The sequence below is a fragment of the Monodelphis domestica genome, chromosome 2 (genome assembly GCF_027887165.1).
Source record: "Monodelphis domestica isolate mMonDom1 chromosome 2, mMonDom1.pri, whole genome shotgun sequence".
Lineage (NCBI taxonomy): Eukaryota > Metazoa > Chordata > Mammalia > Didelphimorphia > Didelphidae > Monodelphis > Monodelphis domestica.
The window spans coordinates 311,682,734-311,705,221 of NC_077228.1; the positions used below are offsets into that span (position 1 = coordinate 311,682,734).

The window sequence follows — 22,488 nt, forward strand, 5'->3', positions numbered from 1 at the left end:
CCTTTCAACTGCAATACTAAGATGTTAGCCACACAGTCATATAGCCAGTATGTACTGGGGCTGACTTGAATCCAATCTTCCTGATTATGCTCCCAGTTCTATCCACTACACCATCTCTATATATGGCAAGAATAATCTACAATTGGGGTTTGTTCCTGACTCCCAGTGGGTTGTATTAATGTGTCCAAAATTTTCAAAAAGTATTTCATGGTTCTGGCAAAATTAAAAAGACTTTAAAAAACATACTTTAGATTTTAGAAAATAATGTGACCTGATCTAATCCCTCCAAACAGGATATTTAAGGGTAGTACCCTTTCTGGGGCCACCTTTCCAACTCATACTCTTACAGATAGGTTGGGTCCTCATGTGTGGAGTGGGAAATTAGTGTGTTATTCTCAAGTTATTAAGAGTTACTAATATCTAAAAGCTGGTTCCCCACCCACATTCTTTTCCCGGTTCATTTGTCTAGGAACTTGACTGGGGCAGGTGTCCTAGATTGATCTGATCAAATCCTAAGTACCCCCTTCATCTTAGAAGTCTCTCTTCTTGCTTCCAAGGCTTCTTCCAGGAGGTCAAGCCCAGTGACGGGAGTGATCTTCACATCAGCCCCTCCCAGATAATCCAGTCCGGAACTCCTCTCTTTGTATAATATTCTTTTTTTTTTTTTTGGGGGGGGGGTGTTGTTCAACTCCTTTTAATTTATTTTTAAAAATTCAATTCATTAAGAATATTTTTCCATGGTTACATGATTCATATTCTTTCCTTCTCTCCCTCCCCCTTCCAGAACCCATGAGCAATTCCACTGGGTTTTACATATATTGTTCAAAACTTATTTCCATATTAATTGCCCTTTGGGTCCTTCCCTAATCCCTCACTTACCCAAAAGATGCTCAGAAGACCAAGGTTTAGGAGGCAAAATCTCTGGCTTCAAACTCTTCAACCCCTTTTGCTTTTCCCTAAGAAATTTTTTAAATTTAGTTTCCTATTTCTTCCAGGATTTGTAGGCCTGGTAATAGGTATCTCATTCAATTCAACAAGCATTGGTTAAGCTTCTAAGTACAGGATACCACTAGATACTTGGGAATATGAATACAAAGGTGAATAATAATAAATTTGCTTTTATATCTCATTTTGTTCTCACAACAACCAGGGAAATAGAAGCTATAATTTACCCATTTTACAGATGAGTGTAGATACTTGTAAGAAGGAAGGACAGATGAAATTATTAAAAGTTTTCTAATGATCCCTTATTGTACTAATTTATAGATTACTAAATACAAAGTAATACAAAACAATGTCGGGAGGGAGAATACTGGAGGTGAAGAGGATGAGGAGGGGAGGGAGCAGTGGAATCAAGGAAGGCCTGGTACTTGAGCTATGTATTTTGAGGAGGTTTGGGAACACAGTCTCAAGGCAATTTAAAGTGGCTCGATTTTATTTTCTAATCCACAGCCCTCCTCTAACCTTACCCCAATTAAGTTTGTAGAAATAGGGAAAACCAAGATGGCTATTAGAATGATAATCACAGTCACAAAACTAGAACTGGAAAGGAATTTCCACCTAGCTCCCTCATTTTAGAGAGGAGAACCCTGAAACCCAGTGAGGTTAAGTAACTTTTTCAAGGTTGGGCAGGTGGTTGTTCAGACTGAATTCTAATATAGGTCCCCTGCCTCTAAATCCAGGGCTATTTCCACTATATCCTGTTGCCAAATCACAAGATTTTTTTTCAACACTTACTTCTGTCTTAGAATCAATACTAAGTATTGGTTCCAAGTCAGAAGAGAAGAAAGGGCTAGGCAATGGGGGTTAAAGAACTTGGCCCCTCCAGCCTCCAGGTCTGGCTCTCAATCTCTCTTTCTCTAACTAGTTGGGGAGGAGTTACTTTTGGGGAGGAGTAAGGACCGCATGCTTTAGTGGAACTGGTAGGAGATCCGATCTCTTAGAAGAAACCTGCGTTCAAAACCTGTGTTTGACTCTTATTCTTCCTCTCTGGGTTGCTGTTACCTCATTTGCAAAAGGCTACAAGATCCTCCAGTACTAAATATGATTCTACAATTTAAATGACCCTAGTAATGGATCACCGGGTGAATAACCTATGAAACTTGCTTGGAGGTTGGAGCTAGGGCCAGATGTGGGCCAGATCCAGGATGGAGAGGAGTACATGGAATCAGGAAGTCCTCCGTTAAAATCCTACTTCAAACACTAGCTGTGTGTTCCTGGACAAGTCATGTAACTTTTCATCCCCAATTTCCTTATTTGTAAAAAGGGGGCATTACTTCTATCTTAGGTGGTTGAGAAGATAAAATGAGGTATTATTTGTAAACCACTTGGCAAACCTTAAAGTGTTATATAAAAAAGCTAGCTTCAATTGTCATTATTTTTAGTCCAGCACCTTTTATTGAGTCTAAAATGTTAAATACTTGTTAGAGTAGCTGAATTAATTTTTTTCTTTAAATTATCTCGGTTAGGGGAAGAAAGGGAAGAGGTCGAAGAGAGGTAGCCATTTTATAAAGGGAAAAAGAAGGAAGAAGACTTAGAGAAAAAGCCCAGTGCTGAAAAAAAAAAATTTTTTTTTGAGGTGGGGGCAGTGGCGTTACTGGCGTTGGTGGTAGTGGTGGTGGTATCAGCTCCTTAGCGCGCAGGCGCAGCCGCCCAGGCCGCTTGCCCACGGAACGGTAAACAGTGGGGTCACGTGAGGCGGCCCTACTCCCAGCCCTCGCGCCGCTTCTCGCAGATGGCTGCGGGGTCTCGCGCAGCGGCGGAGACAGCACGAGGCAAGCGACCCCTGGGCCCCGGGCCGGCGGACGGAGACGAAGACGACGACGACTAGGAGGACGTGGTCGAGGACTACCACGACCGCGGTGGGGTTGGTAGCAGCCGCATCAGCAGTTCAAGCTTCTAGAGGAAAGGAGGCAGCGCCTGCGGTAGCAGCGACGACGACGTCCTGCGCGTACCCCCTCTCGGCGGCACCCACCATTCCCTCCTCCTCCGCGGCGGCGGTGGCGGCAGCAGCGGCGGCGGCGGCGGCAGCGGCAGCAGCAGCAACAGCAGCAATAGCAACAACAACAGCAACAGTAGCAGCAGCGGCAGCGGCAGTGGCCACCATCTTCCTCCTGCTGCCAGTGGTAGCGCTCGTCGGGCGGAGCTGGGTGAGTTGCGGCCCCGGCCGCGTCCTGGGAGACAGGCTCCCGTCCCCCTCCCCCACCCTTCTCCCAAACACACCTCCTCCCGCTCTTGTTTCTCCAACCCCGCACCCTGGGCCGTGGGAGCGGCGAACGCCTCACTCTTCACTCCCAGCGTTGGCGACAGCGCCGCCCCGGCCTCCTGCGCAACGTCCTCTCGCTTGGGCCCAGCGAGACCGTTTGTAAGGCAGCGGGCTCGGTGAGGGGGGGCCTCGGCCCCCCGGGATCCCCGCTCTCTCTGCTGCCCCCTTTCTTTTCCTTCTCGGGAGGCGCGTCTGGCCCTTACTTCTTCCCCAGCCCGCGGGCCTCTTATGTGCGTGGGGCCGGAGGGGAAGGTAGGCTGGCGGGGGCTTTCCTCCTTCCCCCGGCAGCCGGGCCGATAGGGACAGCTCAGGCCTAAGCATGGCTCAGGCACAGACCTGGCAGAAAGGGCGTGGGAGCGGTCGGGCGCCTGGGATTGGTGTCGGCCTACACGGCCGCGTACTGGCGCGCCTGCAGCCGGAGGAGTTAGCAGCGTTTCATCTTCCTGCCACCTCGCGTGTGCGTGTGTCTGCCTGACACTGGCCTCTCCTTCGGCTCAGGCTGAGGCGGAAAGCCTACACATCTTGTCTGCTGAGACACCAAGTAATTTAACGAGCCACTCGTGGTTGGTAACTGATCCGCTGACCCCAGAGGGAGAGGGCCTGGGGAAGAAAATGTTGGAATACATAACCTAGACCTTCACTGGCTTTAAAATTGTGTATTACCCCAGAGAAACTAGGTATTTTATTAATATATTTAGGAAGGGCACTCGGGATTATAGGTACGTACTCCCATTTTATAAAATATTGTAGTTAGTATTAATGGCATAACAATTATAGTTTAATAGAATCGTTAATAGATTATTTAATATGGAGGGAAAAGAATGCATTTGTTGGTGAAACACGTATAACCTCACATGAAACTTTCGGCAACAAATTAAATAAACAATTCTAGTTTATGAGGACATAACAGCAAAATACTTATACATTTAATTTTCAGTTGTGTTTTAATTTAGTAAGTATTAAGTCCGCCCTCCTCCAGTTACTGTGGTAGGTACTGGGGATAAGTTAACACACCTCATTTTCCAACCTGGTATCAAAATAAATTCTTGAAAAGGTGTGAAAAAATGATACTATTCTTTGCATAATTCACCATAATTGCTTTTTAGTAATATTTATGTAGTTTTTTGAGGTTTACAAAACGTTTTTACATGATATCACAATTTGATTCGTAAGTGACATCTGACATTGACAGAATGAGGTTTAGAGTGTCGAGTGGTAGTGGAAAGGATACAAATCAAGAAATGGAAAAGTCGAATACATAATCTTCAAGTTGACATTGTTTTTCTACTACACAAAAGCTATCATAAATAGCTTACCGACTTTTCATTCTAAAAGTGTTTAGTAATTACATTTATTTAGATTTTTTTCTTTCTATGTGAGACAATGTGATGCGGTGGGAAAAGTACTCAAGAGCTGGAGAAGGATGACCTGGTTTGGAACACTGGCTTTCTTATTCATTTGACTTTGTGACAAGTCCCTGGACCACTGTAAAACAAGGGGGTTGAGAAGACCTCTTTGGTCTATTCTAGTTTTGAAAGTGGGATGCAGTAATAGTCTTTCCTCTCTTGGATTTTTTCTCACTTCTCTAATAGTTTACCCATTTTCCTCCAGTTTTATTTTGCCTATCTTCCATTCTTATTCTGATTTTTGCCTTTTTTACAATCGATTAACCCCATGATTCTCTTTTCCCCTATCATAGGACAGAACATCTTGATCTTACAAAATTTCAAATTTTTATACAAATGAGCTTTTATTCTAAATCATAACTACCAGAATTAATTACTTAAACAGCTTTTAGAATTGAATCTAGCACCCAAACCTGGAACTTCCTAAGGATAAAGAGTTATATTTTCATTCTTGGAAGATATGGTCTAGGTGCTTAAAATTTTTTTTCTTAAATAGGGATATTTTACAGATGAATAACATCTGTATAGGCTGGTGAATTGTAACTTGCACACGGTCTTAACAGCAAAATAGTGATGGAAATAAGACTGCACTCAGATCTTAAGTTTTTCAGTGTATACTTTCTACTTTGTAGGTTTGATAGAATTTTTGGAACTGGAATTTTTTTTTTGTTGAGATTTGTATTTCCTTGGTTTAGGGACATCTTTTGAGAAAACCCATCCTACTAATGAATTTTGGCAGCTGTTTTGAAATTTAGAACCATCAAGAATTGCCAGGGCACTGTGAGGTTAAATGACTTGCTCAGTCAGAGGCTTTGGCAAGGCTTGAACTCTTGTCTTCTTGACTGATAATGAAGTTAGCACTCTATCCTTTATGCTAAACTTTGCTAGAATTACAATGTTACCTATTTTTAACGTTTGCCCCCTGGAGAGAGATTAGAAAACTTTCTCTATAGGCTGTTTTAGACTGAACCCTTCTGACTCCTCATTCTTATTGGCAGGGCACTTTGCTACAGCCTGGCAGTTTGGATACTGAATTAGTAATATTTTCCAAATTGTTAGGATAAATCTCAAGGACAACTTTTCCAGATGCGTACTGGTAGTGCTTATCATTAATTTCTAAAGAGAACTTAGAATTAGGTTGGGTTTGAATCCAACCTCAGATACTTATTATTTTAATAAGGATAAGCTACTTAACTTCTTAGTCTCAGTATCTTCATTCATAAAATGAAGGTTATAGTGGTTGTATGATTCACCTTCCAAATTGTTGTAAGGAAAAAACTTAAAAACCCTATGCAGATGAGTTACTGTTCAAATAATCTGTTGACCACGTTCAGCAAAGTAGAAATTTATTGAAAGAGTTACTGGATTATAAAATGCCACGTATAGATCAACAGTTTAAAAGAATGGTATTTGTGAAATAGGAATATGCCATATTCAAGATTTTAAAAAAATTTGTGGGAAATAAAGCACATTCACTTGGTGAGACAGTATATACAAAATTGGACCTAGAATTGTACACAAAAACTGGAAAATAGTGTAATCAGCTAATTTTTCTAGCAAAGATTGATATCTTTAGGAACATTTTGTTAAAATAAATAGAACATTAGTAAGCTTCTTTTGTCTTACTTTGGGGATTAAGTATTGGAGAAAATTTGGGGAAAAATAGACTAATCGATAGTATGAGATTATAAAGTTATAGGGAGATAATCAGAATGCACCAGTAAATAGTGAATCCAAATTATGTATAAATTAAAATATTCAAATTCGGTACTAAAACAGATCAGGATTATCCATCTTGACATAGTAATAGGATATACTCCTTTTTGATGGCATTGCCTTATATTTATGTTATTTTGCCCTAAGGATGGATATATTTAGACTTAAAAAATAGCTATAGACATCCCCATTTTATTTACAAATAAGGAAGTTTATGCTAATTGAAAACTAATAATTTATCCCCTTACAAGTGAACCTTCACTTTCAGCTATAGTTAATATGTTTAGACCTTTGATTATCAAAGTGTTCCACACAACCAGATTTCATAGAAACTTCAATCAACAAACTAATTGATTGGTAAACATTTATTAAGCATCTACTGTCTGCCTGGCACTGTACTCCCTGGGGATACAAAGAAAGGTACAAGACAGTCTCTAATTTCAAGGATCTCACAGTTTAATAGAGGAGACAACATGCAAACAAGGTAAAAACAAAGCTATTTATAGGATAAATGGGAAATAACAGAGGAAAGGTACTAGAATTAAGAGGGATTAGTAATGGATTCTTGGAAAAGGTGGGATTTTGTATAGAAGGAATTGTATAAAAGGAATATTGAAGGAAGCCTCGAGATGAGGGAGATCATTCTTTGCATGGAGAATTGTCACAGAAAATGCAGTCAAGACATGGAATGTCTTGTTCAGGGAACGGCAAGGAGGCCAGTGTTTCTGGATCAGAAAGTATATGGCTGGTTTAAGGTGTAAAAAGCCAGCCTGGAGGAGAGTGTAAAGGGATGTTATGAAAAGTGTTGAAATAGAGCATTTCATATTTTAACATAAAGGTGATAAGGAAGAGAGAGATATGACCTGATCAGAACTAACACTTCAGGAAAATCACTTTAAAAGCTGAGTGGAAGATCCACTGCAGTGGAGAGGGAGGGGTAGATTTATGGTAGGTAGAGAGGCTATTGCAGGAGTCCAGATGTGAGGTGTGATAGGAGCCTACACCAGGGGGATAGTGTCAGAGGAGATAAGAGATGTTACAAAGGTAATACTGACTACAGTCTTTGGTGACAGATGGATGTACAGAAAAGTGTGCTATTAAAACTTACAGTACTGTAACTAAAATCTATGATTTCAGTCATAATTTGCACCTGTGCAGATTGTGCTCCCTCTATCTTTTTTTGACTAGTGTCTTTTGGCAAGCTGCCAGGTGGTTCTACCCAACATACTATGGGTGGCCTTTAGGATCTTCCAGATCTGGAAAAGGACAGTAGAGATAATCCAGTCCAGTCTTCCTTTTTGTTTCTTTTTCTTGCTACTAGACTAGCCAAGTTTTTTCCCTCAGTCATAACCGAGGATATGTGTTTACATTAGACACATAACTATAACAACAAAGTAAAAGATTAGTAATACATGCCAATAGTTAAAAGAGTTAGTCCTAATTCTTAGATCTTACTTATCTACAGTGAGCTGAGAATTGGTTTCTACGCGTATAATTGAGTAGTACTTTTTGGATTTGGGATAGAAGCCCTGCCATTGATAAAACTTCCCTGAGCCTCTAAAAGAGGCAGGAACCTTGTTGCACCTGAAACTCTATTGCCACTGCCTCTGGGTACTTTTTACTGTCAGTTTCTTTTACAGTTATTTCCCTTCTCAATATACTCAACATCCCAAGTTACTTTTTCTAGCTTTTTTTTAACGAGAGAAATTTTTTTTTTTTACAAATTCAGATAATTAGAAGTATATAAAAGAAATCTGCCTGATTCCAAAGTTGTCCTATAATAAGTTCCCAATGATCTAACCTGACTATCTTTATTTATCCCCAGGCCTCTTAAGAATGACTGTCATCTTATCTGGGCAAACTGAAGTCTAATTTTACCCCACCTGGTCTTTGTACCCACATGGTCTAATACTTAAACAAGTTTTGTTTGTTGGCTCATCCTTCTAATATTCTGAGCAAGTCAGGAAGCCTCTACTATACCTAGTCATCTCTAGGTACTTTGTAAACAACCACGCCAAAATACAAACAAGGAATTATGAACCAGGTGAAAATAAACTTGTTCTTGTCACCTTAAATCAGAATTTTAAATCAGATGCCCAATTACTAAAACTCATAAAAGACACTCCTTTCTTTAAGGACATAAAGTATATTATTCAGGATTCAGAGTAGGAAAAATAATCTAATTGGGTGGTGGTAATTGGTTAACAGTTGAAGAAATGTCATTTGGGCTGAGTTTTGAAAGATGTGTAGGGTTTCAACAAGTAGAAATAAAACCAAGTTTAGCAAGTAGGTCTATTTTACCTATTGTATGTTCAAGTCTGAGGAATGAATGTAAGAAAATGGGATGGTCCATATTCTTGAGGTATTTTGGATGTTATTTGATGAGCTATGGAAAGTAGCAGAACTAGAAGGTGGGAAGCCAGTTAGGCTGTTTTAATAGTACACAAAGTAATAAGAGTCTATTAAGGTGGCAGCAGTGGGTAACATAAAGGAGTCTGATGGCAAGGAGCTTATGGAGGTAGAATTGGTGACTTGGCACCTGGAAATGAATGGTGAGGGAAACAAAAAGAGCTTAAGGTAACACTTAAGTGACTGGGCAACCAGAGCCTTGAATATTTTCTTCTCTCTTCCTTTGATTTAAAGCATTAATCAGCCATAGAACACTTTGCATTCTTGGTATTTGTTCTTACCTTTTGAGAAATTATGAAGAATAATGCTTGGTAAATGGAAATGTGTAATTGAATTTTTATTAGGTGCTTCTGAGGACAAAAAATAAAACATATATGCACTTTCACTTAAACTTGTTTTCATGATGTTTTTTTGCATCATCTATATTTCCTATTGTATTTCCCCTCCCAGATAGCCATTCGAAAAAAGTTTAGCAAAATTAACCAATATGTTGAAAAAAATATCTACTGTTATACAATTTCTTTACCTATGGTCTTTCACCTGCAAATAATGTAGATGTGTTTTCCCATCTCTTCTTTGGAACACAGCTAGGTAATTATAATTTCACAGTTTTGATTGTTTTGTTGTTTCTATTTACATTGTAGCAATTTACATTGTATACTTTATTTTCCTGGTTCTGTTTGCTTTTAAAAATGAATACTTCTTCCAATTATTTTCTCTTTCTGTACCCCCCTTTCCTCCAATTGGAGAGATAAAAGACACAAAACTTGTAACATATTTATAATTTAAAAAATTCTCATTTTAGTTATGTTCAAAAATATGGCCTATTTTGTACCCTAAATTTATTACCTTTCTTTCAGGAGGGTAGGTAGAATGCTTCCTCATCTTTGTTCATTCTTCTTCATCTATCATCAGTTCATATAAATCTTTATATTTCTTAATCATATAGTCCAGTCATATTTTATTAAATTAATGTACCATAATTTGTTTAGCTATTTCTACTTTGTTTCCAGTTCTTTGGTATCATAAAAAGTTCAGCTAAAAATATTTTGACATGTATAGGGCTTTTCTTTTTATCATTGACTTGCATTTTATTTTTTCTTAAAATCCTTACCTTCTGTCTTAGAATCAGTAAGTATTGATTCTAAAGCAGAAGAGTGGTAAAAGTTAGATAGTTGGGATAAAGTGACTTGCCAAGAGTCAAACAGCTAGGAAAAGCCTGAGGCCATATTTAAACCCAGTACCACCTATCTCTAGGGTTGGCTCTTTATACACTTAGCCACCTAGCTATACCCTATCCTTGTATTTTTATTAAAGTAGAAGAGAATTGAGAGCAAATCAAATTAAGAGCTATAAAGTAAATAAGATTTTAGACTAGTTGAGGGATGTAAAGAAGTAAGAGTGATCTTTGGTCTATTATTATTATACATGTTGTTGACAGGGCAAGATATTGGAAGTTTAATTGTAGAAGAGTGAAATAATTCAAGCCTGGAAATGCCAAATGAATTAATTGGGTTATAAACATGGATTCTCAGATTTTTTTAGCCTTAGGTCATCTTAATTTTCTTAAAAATTGAGAGCTCCTAAAAGCTTTTGTTAGTTTGAATGATATTTATTAATATTTACTGCATCAGAAATGAAAATGTCTTAATCATTTTAATCCTATTTTGAAAATAGTTTTGACTTTGAGAACCCTCTGAAAGGGACCCATACTATCTATATGTGTGTATATGTAGTGTATAGACAAAAGTGTTACATGAGTTGTCTACCTCCAAATTCTGAAGGTCATAAACATAAACATATATAGTATAGTAAAATTATGCTTTTACAAAACTGAAGTTGAATGGTTAAAAATAGTGCAATAAAAATTTAAAAGCAATAGAAAATTTGTCAGACTTCCCTTAAAACTACTTTAGATAAAGCTTTGGCTATGAGTACATTTTTCAGAGATTATTGTGCAAGATAGTATTAGTTTTAAAAACCCAATAAGGCTTTATTGATGTTTTTTACATCATTCTCATTTCTCAGTGACTTCCTCCACCAAGAAAACCTTCATGTAACAACTTAAGTTTTGTAGTAGAATTCAACACATTGGCTATGACAATATAGGCCTTATTACATATTTATAATCTATCTCATCTGCCGGGAGTAGAGAGACATGCTTCAGTATCAGTCCCTCAAATCAGTACTGGTCACTGCATTGACTTGTGTAAATTGTTTTCTTGATTCTGCTTATTTAGTTTTGCACCACTTCTTAAAACATTCTCTTATTTCTTTATACTTATCAGTTTGGATTACACAGTAATTCTATTGCATTCATATACATAGTTTAAATTATTTCTGAATCAACAGGTATCCACTTTTTTTTGCTACCACAAAAAGTGATACTACATAATTTTTGCACATGAGACTTTTCACTCTTTCACCTTCCTGAGATATATACCTTGTTCACTTTTTCCAATTTTAGTGACTTTTCTATCTTTAGTGATTTTTCTTTCACAATTCCATTGTTTTTCAGAATCTTTGGGAGCTATTCATAGCTCCACCAATTATGTATTTATGTTTTTCTGCTCACCTTTTTCTCTTTGTATTCAAGGAAAACTCAAGATTAATTTTAATTCATATCTTTAATCAGCAACTTAGAGCATTCTTTAGTTAGGTTAGGTGGTTGTCAATTCGTATATCTTGAAAACTGCTTATTCGTATTCTTTAACCACTTTTCTGTTGCAAAATGGCTCATGTTTATATAAGAACTTGGAGATTTTTATGATCAACAACTTATCTTTAGGCTGTATTGATTTTGTTTGTGCAGAAGTTTTAAACTTTTAGATAATCAAAATTTTTTAAATCTTTCATGATCATTTTTATCTCTTCGATAAGACCTCTCTCCACCTAGACATAGCTGTTCTAGCTCTCTCCTTTTCTTATTTGATTTAAAGAAAAAAATAATATGACCATTTATATTTAAGTCACCTATCTATTGATGCTTATTTTATATGGTGTAAGATTTTGGTCCAATACTGTTTTAATAGTTTCATCCAGTTATAATTTCTTTGTGCATCTTGTGAAAAGTAGAAACAGCAGTGGGAGATTTTGTACATGGTAACTTGTGTATGTGCATGCATTTTTTGCATATGTTTCACTTTCGGAGGAAGTAATTTTATTTTGCATATAACTGCTTAAATACCTTTTTTGGGAAGGGCTTAAGTGAAAACAGGTATTATCTTGAATATTAAAAGATGGATGGCATGTATCTGTAAAACAAATAAGTAAATTTTCTATTGCCCCTAGTATTTAATGTAACTTTGGTATTTTCCTTTTTGATAGGCAAGTATAATTGTTGAACTTTTTAGTCAGTACTTTCAGCTTTTAAATAGTGTGATCCATCTTACTGTTATTTTTCAACACACTTGCTTTTACTTCACTATTTTTTTTCTCATTTAATTCTGATGCAGAGGAATCAGATAATAAAAAAAGGACTCCGGGTTGGGAGAAGACCCAGATTCTAGACTCTAGCTTTGCCTCTTACTGTGTTACATTAGTCAATTCACTTAATATCTCTTGGTTTCAGTTTCTCTATCAGTAAAATGTGAAGATTAAATTATATTTCTAAAGGTCTTTTCTGTTTTAAAAATTGACAAATTTTGAAGGATATAGCGCACCCAGGACTCATCCTCATTGTATAATAAGAAGAGCTCACATTTTTAAATATCATTTGGTAAGCTTTATATACATTATCTCATTTGTTTCTTACAACATCCCTGAAGATAGATGCTATGATTACTTCCATTTTACAGATGAGGAAACTCAAACTGAGAGATTTAAGTGACTTGCTCAGGGGAGGGAATACAGTAAGTATCTGTGTTTGGATTTGAAAAGAGGTCTTTCTGATTTTCAAGCTAGAGTTCTGTCCAAAGTAACACAGTGTGTAGTAACTAATGATAACTAGCTAGTTCTTTGATACCTTGCCATGGATACTTTATCTTTTTTGTAAATAACAATCATCATTTCTCTGCCTCTGTTGGACTGAATGCTTTGTGTTGAATACCACTTTAGAGTCAAACTGTAATGTGAAGGTGTTACTGTTAAAAAGTAAATCAGAATATAACATCAAGATGTGTTTAAAGGCCCTTTTGTCTTCACTGATTAGGTAGGACACTTACTATATAAACTGCTTTGTAGACTGAAATCTTATATCCTACCTTAAGTGTTAAACTGCTAAAAGATTTACTATGCTACATATCTGAATAAATTTGCAAATGCTTTGATTACTGTTAGAGTAATGGGATTCAGATTTCAATTCTCTGCCTATTTAAAAATTTCCCTTATGCTATTCCCTTCGGTGTCTGTAATTTGGATACTGGTGGCCTTGGATAAATCTCTCCAGTATATAACTTGGATTAGTATATGTGTTCCAAGGTTTATAGTTCTTCTATTATAATTGGTTTGAGGTTTTTTGTAGAAAAAATTGAATGAAGTTAACCACAAATTTTGGTATGTAACATTAGGTTTTTGATCCTGTCTTGAAAAATAACTTTGTAAAATAGTTGTAGTATAGTTGGTTATAGATCTCAGTTCTTTTTTTGCCTCTGCAGAGGAGAGTAGATGAGAGAAAATTTTCTTGATTAACTTGATTAATTAATTAGATTGGAAGTAATTTCATTAAATCTCTTTTTGTACTTAAACTTGCAAAATAACTTCAACCATCTGATATCAAGGATATATTTCACTAAAGACAATGTACCTACCATTAATTAGTCTTTTCTTAATAGTCTTTTCCCCACTTTCAATTCTTTTTTGCTTCTCCATGCTGCAGAAACCTTCACATATTTGAGAGCATGACATAGAGCTATTCTGTGATTGATTCTTAGGTATGTTTAGTTGAAAGTTATTTAAAAGAATTATTTTACTATTTAAATATATTAGCAATATTTTCTAAAGCATTTCAAGAAATTACTGATACCACCTTCCTGTTTATCTATCTGATTCTATTCTTACTGATTTGGAAATTGCGTCAGTCTCCAAATATTATATAGACCACATAGTCTATTTAAATCAGCAGTAAAAGTTGTAGTTTGAAATGATTTTTATGCAGGTATAGAACCATCTTCTTAGTTTTTTTTTTAGTATTTGGGTTCATAAGAGATTTTTATCATGTAGTTTTTTTTAAACCCTTACCTTCCATCTTGGAGTCAATACTGTGTATTGCTTCCAAGGCAGAAGAGTGGTAAGGGCTAGGCAATGGGGGTCAAGTGACTTGCTCAGGGTCACACAACTGGTATGTGGTTTTTGCAATTTATGTTGAATACTTTTTTTGGAATTGAATGCTTTTAAATAGATGTTCTACAATTTATAGACAGAACTGTCTATTGAGGAATTGACATAAAAAATCATTGAAAAGGAATTGAGAATGAAGTACATATTATTTGTCTCATGACTCTTTAATTGTCTAATGCCAGAATGATGGAGTGTGAAGTTAAAAAGAATATTCAGTGTCCAGTCTTAAGTAAGTAGGATCACTATCACTTTTATGATGAACTGAGACTTTAACATTTTTAGAGAAGGCAAGAACATTATTCTGATTTTAAGTTTGATTTTTATCCGCTTGAATTTAGAAGTAGAATCTACTTGCGCTATGAATAAAGATTTAAATCTTAATGACAAAAATATTGCATTTTAAAAAATAGTGAAGGCCAATACTTTTGGGGGTTTTCAGAAAATACAGTGAAGATAATTTAAATAAATATTAGACATTTTAAATGTATGTAGTAACTTAGAAAAGTAGGAATTTGAGTTTTTCTTTTAGCATGTTTCATTTAAGGTCAGCTTAAATTTAAAGTATTAAGAAAAATGTTCTAATACAAAATAGTTTTACTTTTGAAATGTTTTAAATATATCAACATTGGGAAGCAATCTTTTAAAATTGTGTTTGATGGAATTTGGTTGTTACTTAAACTTAAAAGAGTGCCTCTTTGTATGTTCAAATAATAAATACAGTTGTATATGCCAACATTTATTAGTTATGTCATCATAAAGCCTCTATTAACTTATCATTTCTGTATAGTGGGAAGTGTGATCAATTTAAAGCTTTAAGTTTAGCATAGTTTAAATAGTAAGGACACTGATGTAGAAATTGGGAGACTTGAGTACTAGTTTTGAGCCCACTGACTAATTCTGTGCACTTTGGAGAGTTCCTTAACCTCTCTAATACATCAGCATGTCCTCTAAAAAGTGAGTTGTATGGACTGAATGATCCCTAAGTTTTCTTTTTGACCTTTTTTTGAATAGCTTAGAAGTTCCTCCTGAAAAAATGACTTGTACTCAGCTTAGTTTTGATATTATAAGTACATTTTACTCTGGTTTTTTAATAAGTCAGAGAACCATGATTATTAGAAAGTTATGTTAACCCAAATATTCCATTTTCATACACTCAGTTCCTTCTCCTTTGTTTCATAGTTATTTATATGTATCATTAAAAACATGGTGTTATTTCTTACTCTCCTTACTATTCCACTTTATTTTTTTGATTATGAAGAGAGTGCCTTCACAAAGCACATTCAGGATCTATATTGGGATAGATAGTATTAGAAGTGACTTTGAGAGAGTAGTGTGGAATATTGGAAAAGTAGCAGTTAGTGCCACATTTATCTCTTTCCTCAATGCTAATCAGCTGGTAGGCAATTTGAGAGCAAGACCTCTGTATTTGTCTTTGTTTTTATATTACCTAACCAAGCCCTTCAAACTCAATAAATATTTAAAATGCGATTGTTGAATTAGTTATATTGGATTAGTGGACCATGCCAGAAAACTTAGTAAAGATTATACATTTGGATATAAAAGATCTTTTAGCTCTAAAGTTGAAAAGTAATTTTAAGATTATATATATTTGTGTGTCACTGGTGTTCACTTAATTTGTGCATGTGATGAAACTTAATATCATTAATATTAGTATTCCTTCTACCATCCTCCTTAGTTGGTCTTCATAAGTTTCTGTGGTATTCCCTACTCCCTCCCCCAAATGTTACTTGTTGACTAACCTGATAGTAAACCTAAATTGCTCAGTTAGGTATTGAATGACATACAGTCATTGGATCAATGCTTAGACCTAGAGATTGTGAAAATCATCTCTGTATAAGAGTAAGACATTGAAGTAGGATTTTAGTGAAATAAGACAAGTATTGAAACCATTTTAAATGTACACAGGAAATATTTTTGAAAAGTAGATCATAGAATTGGAGCTGGAAGAAACCCTTGCTGTTCACTCAGTTCAACTACTTCATTTTACAGTTGAGGAAATTGAGGACCAGGGAGATTGTGACAAGTTAGTCATGCAGATAGGAAACATCTAGTGTGAATATACTTCTTTTCAGATTTAATAAACATTTGTTAAGCACCTACCAGATCCACACTGTTCAGAGGGGGATGAAAGTAGCTAGTGTCTGAGGTCAGATTTGAACTCAGGAAAATAGGTCTTCCTGATTTCAGGCCCAGTACTCTTATTTACTGCCCTAACATAGCTCTTCTTGGGTGAAGTCTTAGGAAGGACCTAAATAAAATTTGTACAGTAAGATTCAGGAGTTCCTTTTAGATTAGTAGACCCTGCATTTCCAAAAAATAGAAAAAAAAAACCCCAACTTTGTAGTAGTTTGAGGTAGTTGAGACCAGCATTGTGTTTTTTCCACTGAATTAAATCTGGTCATATTTGTCCAATATTCACAAACATTATGTTTTAGACTGCTTTCAGTTGAATGGATTTTTAAAAAATGGCTCATTCTCTTCAATGAAATAACTGGTCTACTGAAGTAGGATGTGGAGCTCCCTTCACTGGTACAGATTATATCCTTTTAATGGGTTTTTATAGTGTTAAGAGTTGTGATCGGGGGCAGCTGGGTAGCTCAGTGTATTGAGAACCAGGCCTAGAGATGGGAGGTCCTAGGTTCAAATTTGGCCTCAGACAATTCCCAGCTGTGTGACCCTGGGCAAGTCACTTGACCCCCATTGCCTATCCCTTACCATTCTTCTGCCTTGGAGACTCCAAGACAGAAGGTAAGGGTTTAAAAAAAAAAAAAGTTGTGATAAACTTTCTAATTGTTTCTCATTTTACAAATGAAGAAAGATTCAGAGGTTGAATTCTTTTAAAATTCAATTTTATCTTCAGTTCCATATTCTCTGCCCCTTTTTTGCCCTTTGAGAAGGCAAGAAAAACAAAACTCATTACAAATATGCATATAATTATGCAAAATGTCCTTATTAACTATGATGATAAAAGAAATAGAAGAAAATATGCTAATATATATAATCTAAGCCTATCAGGCTGGATAGCATGTTTTATAAAGATAGCATATTTCATTGTAGGTCCTTTGGAATTGTTAGTTGTTCATTGTATTGAAGAGTTTGTAAGCCTTTCAAAGTTGATTATTTTTACAATATTGCTGTTTCTGTAGAAGATGTTCCATTACTGCTCACTTCACTTTGCACATCAGTTCCTACAAATTTTCCAAGCATAATAGTATTATAGCACAATAATATTCCATTGCCTTCCTACATCCTTAACTTGTTCAGCCATTCCCCAATTGAGGCATGCCTCTGTGCATGCCCCTCAGGTTCCAATTCTTTGCCCATAAAAAGAATTGCTACAAATATTTTTGTGCATTTGAGTTCTTTTCCTATTACTTTCATCTCTTTAGGGTATGGGAACAGTATATCTGATATACCTAAGGCAGTGATATCATTGTGTCAAATGGTAGACCCAGTTTAATAGCTTTTTGGGTATAGTTCCAAATTGTTCTCCACAATGGTTTGACTGAATTCAGTGTCACTGGCAGTACATTAGTTTATGTATTTCTCCACATTTCTAGTATTTGTCATTTCCGTTTTTGTTGTCTTAACCAATCTGATGGATGTGAGGTGATAGCTCAGAGTTGTTTTAATATGTCTTTCTCTATTAGTGATTTAGGTCATTTTTCCATATGGGCATTGATAACTTTTCTTTTTCAGAGAAATTGAGTTATTAAAGATCACAAGGAGGGGGCAGCTGGGTAGCTCAGTGGATTGAGAACCAGTCCTAGAGACGGGAGGTCCTAGGTTCAAATCGGGCTTCAGCCACTTCCCAGCTGTGTGACCCTGGGCAAGTCACTTGACCTCCATTGCCTAGCCCTTACCACTCTTCTGCCTTGGAGCCAATACACAGTATTGACTCCAAGATGGAAGGTAAGGGTTTAAAAAAAAAAAAGATCACAAGGAGAGAGAGGTTTTGAATGCAAGTCTTCTGAATTTAGATCTAGTGCTTTTCCTAGTATTTCTCACTGTCTTCTCATGATGAACTTTTCTGTCCATGTCTTTCTTATAGCATCTTTCCAATACCCTGGAGGCCTTAAAAAAATATGAACTATTCCTCTTCTATTCATTATTCTTGCTACATGATTTATTCAATTTTTGTACTTGGGATTGTATTCAACTTCTAGTGTGTAAATATCAGTGATATTGTTAATTATACATCCCTCCCACCCCCAAGTTTATCTTCCTGTTTGTCACCTGGAGCAGATTCTTGTGAAGTGGTGATCTTTGAAGAATTATAGTCATTTAGTACCACTGAACTGCTTTGCATAATTGACAGTTGTGATCCTGCCTTGTCCAGAATTCATTCTCTCTCTCTCTGTTGTACGCCTAATTCAGAAAACTTCATATCCAACTATATCTCTTAATTTGGATAAATATGTATACTTTTTTCCCCCAGTAGGCCAAACTCTTGAATGATTATGGGTATTTTTGAAAAGCCCTTTGAGAACTTTTACATCAGCAAAGAGTTCTTATTTTCTATTTGGACTTTACCCAGGAAGACCTTCTTGGTGAATGAATTAGATCTCACTTTTTTTTTTACATTGCCCATGATGAGGGCATTGATGAGAGCTTTGAGAATCATCAAAATAAAAATTTTTTTATTGTCGTATCTGCAATTGAGCTTCTTTGTGAGATTTTAGTATTCTCTTGGGAAACTATTTAAGGTTCTGTTGTTATAGTGAATCAATTGCTTTTAAAAATAATTCACAGGGGCAGCTGGGTGGCTTAGTGGATTGAGAGCTAGGCCCAGAGAAGGGAGGTTCTGGGTTCAAATATGGACCCAGACACTTCCTAGCTGTGTGACCCTGGGCAAGTCAATTAACCCCAATTGCCTAGCTCTTACCACTCTTCTGCCTTGGAATCAATACATAGTATTGATTCTAAGATGGAAGGTAAGGATTTAAAAAAATACTAGATACAACTGGATCTTAAACTTCCTATACCTTTTTGTCATCTAGGTGCTTTGACCTTATCAACTATAGAAAATAGTCAATGAAAATCTGCTCATTTTTATTGTGGAATAGATGAACAATCACTGGAATTGAATGGGGGTTTTCCTTATATAAAATTAGGGATTTTGTCTTTTAAGATCTCTTCCACTTCTGAGTAACATACTGTATTTTTATTAAAAATGCCCTGCATGCATATAACTTCTCTAGAGATTTTGTAGATTTTATAGAAATGATAAAAGTAGCTGTTCTATCAGAATTGATAAAATTGCCTTGAATTGCTAATTTTGGATAAAAGTACTACTATACTATCTATGATCTTTTCTATTCTATTCTTTTGAGATCCTGAAAATATTACTGAGTGTCTTTAAAATTATATTGCTACCAGTATAAGATTGTTCAGGTTTAGGAAGTCTTCTCAACTTCCCTTTTCAAGCATTATTGCTTTTTTACTTATGAAGTCAAGCCTGTATCGTGAGTTGTTAAAATCAGAGAATTACAAAATATAATACTACAATGAGAGAGTCCAGAAAGGATGCTTTCCCTAAGTTAACTGATGCAGATATATTTTGTTTCCCATTTATTTTTTTCCCCAGTTTTATCTTCAAGTACATTTTCCAAATTTTTAGATATTTACAAAAAAATTATGTTGTAAATTCTCTCCTACCCTTTGTTCTCTGGTTCCTCTTTGAGAAAGCAAACATTTTATATTGGTTTGTGTGTATGTGTGTGTATGCATATATATGTAGGCATACAAAACATGTTTCCACATTATTTATATTGTGAAAAAAAAAACAGACAAAAAATCCTAGGAAAAATAAAGTTAAAAAAATTCTTAATCTGTATTCAGACACCCATCAGTTCTTTCTCTGGAGGGTGGATAGTTTTTTTCATCATTTTTCATCATGAGTCCTTCTGAATGATCTTAGGTCATTGTTTTGTTGAGAATGTATGTCATTCACAGTTGATTATGATGCAATAAATAATGTGATTACTGTGTTCTCATAGTTCTTGATCATGTCTCTTTTCTACAAGCATTTTTTTGATGATTTGGAGGTAGTGGACTCTTCCCTTACTGGAGGCTACATCAGTATTATTTGTCAGGAATTTTGTATAGGGAAAGATTCTTATTCAGAGGGTGATTGGGTGACCTTAGAAATTCCTTCTAAGTAGGATTTATAACTCTTTGTTTCTGGCCTAGCTAGTGCATAGATTTGTTTTCCTCTCTACAGCTTTTAAAAAAAAGTTTATTTTTTTAAATTAACAAGTTTTTATTTATTCTACTCATTGAAAAAATAAAAATCCAAGCTCTTGTAGCAAATATGTTCAGTGAAGCAAAACAAATACTACATGGACTATGTCCCAAAATTTATATATCATTCTGCATCTTGGGCCCATCACCTTTTAGAAACATGCTTTCTCCTCATACTTCAGGAATCATGGTTGGTTATTGCATTGCTCAGAGTTTTAAATTGTTTCAAAGTTGTTACTGTATAAGTTACTCATCTGGTTCTGTTCATTTCTGAGCATCGATTCATACCAAGTCTTCCTAGGATTTTTTGAAATCATTTCTTTCATCATTCTTAGGGCAAATAATATTCCATAATTTCAACTGCTTTTCTTATTTCACCTTCCTTGTTGTCACTGTGTTCTATTGTTTACATTTTTCTAAGGAATGGTGAGAATCTATATCTTAGTCTTTTTTTTTTCTCCTTTTTTTCCCCCAAGGGTTGGGGAATTCAGCTTATTTAAACAGGTAGGTTGGGAACTGCTATAAGTTCAGGCAGTGTTTTGTTTTATCATCTCTTGTAAATTTGGTATTGGCTTTATTAACTTTAAAGTTGTTCGTTCTAAATTTCCAATTAATGCTAAATTGATAAATCTAATGGCATTTTTAATACTCGTCTTCCTTGATCTCTGCAGCATTTGATGTTTTTGACCATTTTCTCCTCTTTGTTCTCTTCTTCCCTGTGTGGTAGAGATATGACAGAGAGAAGATCTCTTCTCTGTCATATCTCTACCACACCTGTATTCATATACCACTTAATTGTCCTTTGGATTATCATCCATGACTTCTCATTTAATCTTCCATGCCCCAGGCAGCTCTCTGCTGAGACCTCTTCTATACCCTTTCTCTTCAATTTTCAATGAACACTTATTCAGCCTGTCTAAATTATAGAAAGTTCTAAGATGGAAAGATTTTTTAAAAGCCCAATATTTTTTTAAAAAAAAAAGGCCTGGTTTTGTTGTCAGAATCAAAAAAAAAATTAGATATTTTATTTTCCCAATTACATGTAATAACAATTTTCAACATACATCTTCCAAAATTATAAGATCCAAATTGTCTTCTTCCTTCACTTCCCTCCACTCTCACAAGATGGTAAGCAATATGATCTAAGTTTTTGTTCTTCTTGGGGAGAATTTAAATACCAATAAATAGAATTTAAACACCAATAAATAGTTTTATAATAAGGAAATATATAAGTATAATCGAATGGAGAGCAAGAATGCTAAACATTGGGGAAATATGGAATGCCCTCAAATCATCAGGAGGAGGCACTCGACCAGAGTTCCACTGAGTCTTACAGGGAGTGTGAGATTTTAAGAGATGCAAAAGAGGAGGATGACTGGAACCTGTAGTCCAGTTTGCCTAGAAAATAGTATTTGTAAAGGGGACTTGTGAAATAATCAGGCTGTAAACTTTGTCTTGCACAGTATTGTAAAACAATTTAGTGACAAACAGATTTGTTTAGTTTGATTTTTATTTTCTTGAGGGTTTCATACACTCCCATAAATTCCCATAAGTAGATATATAGATCTGGGAGTAATCTGCACATCTACCCTTAATCTCTTTCCTAGATCTCCAACTGGATGTTCTGTTGGTGTCTCAAAAAACATCTTGAAACTTCATTGTCTCTTTTTCCATTCATATTCTCAATCTCATATTCATCCTTGATTCTTCTTTCTCATTCCTTATCTAATAAGTGGCCAAATTTTGTTAATTTTACTTCTATAGTATCTCTTGCATTTTGTTTTTTTTATTTCCACAAAGCCATCTACTCTAGACCTTCATCACTTGTTGCTTAGATTATTGAGATAGTCTCTTAATTTGTGTTCATGACTTTTATTTTTACTTCCTGTAGTAATATAGTTACCAAAATAATCTTCTTAAAGTAGAAGTCTAAATGAAGTCTGAACTCTTCTGTTCAAGAACCTCTGGGATTAAATAGATGTAGATGTAGATATAGATGTAGATATAGATGTAGATATAGATGTAGATATAGATGTAGATATAGATGTAGATATAGATGTAGATATAGATGTAGATATAGATATAGATATAGATATAGATATAGATATAGATATAGATATATCTCAGCTTGGCTTTTAAAGTCTTTCCAGT

The 22,488-nt window shown here is 35.6% G+C and overlaps 1 protein-coding gene across 2 annotated transcripts in view; it reads left to right on the forward strand.

Annotated features, from left to right (window-relative positions):
* Positions 1 to 3,032: 3,032 nt before the first annotated feature.
* The window catches only part of PHF3 (PHD finger protein 3), a 107,529-nt gene continuing 88,073 nt past the window's right edge, over positions 3,033 to 22,488 (forward strand). The window contains exon 1 of one of the 2 annotated variants that reach the window (XM_007484160.3): positions 3,033 to 3,149. The gene's annotated coding sequence lies outside the window, so the exon portion shown is untranslated. Of the gene's footprint in view, positions 3,150 to 3,749; positions 3,985 to 22,488 lie in introns of those variants that run through there. The other variant, XM_001372388.5, reaches the window with a different exon arrangement.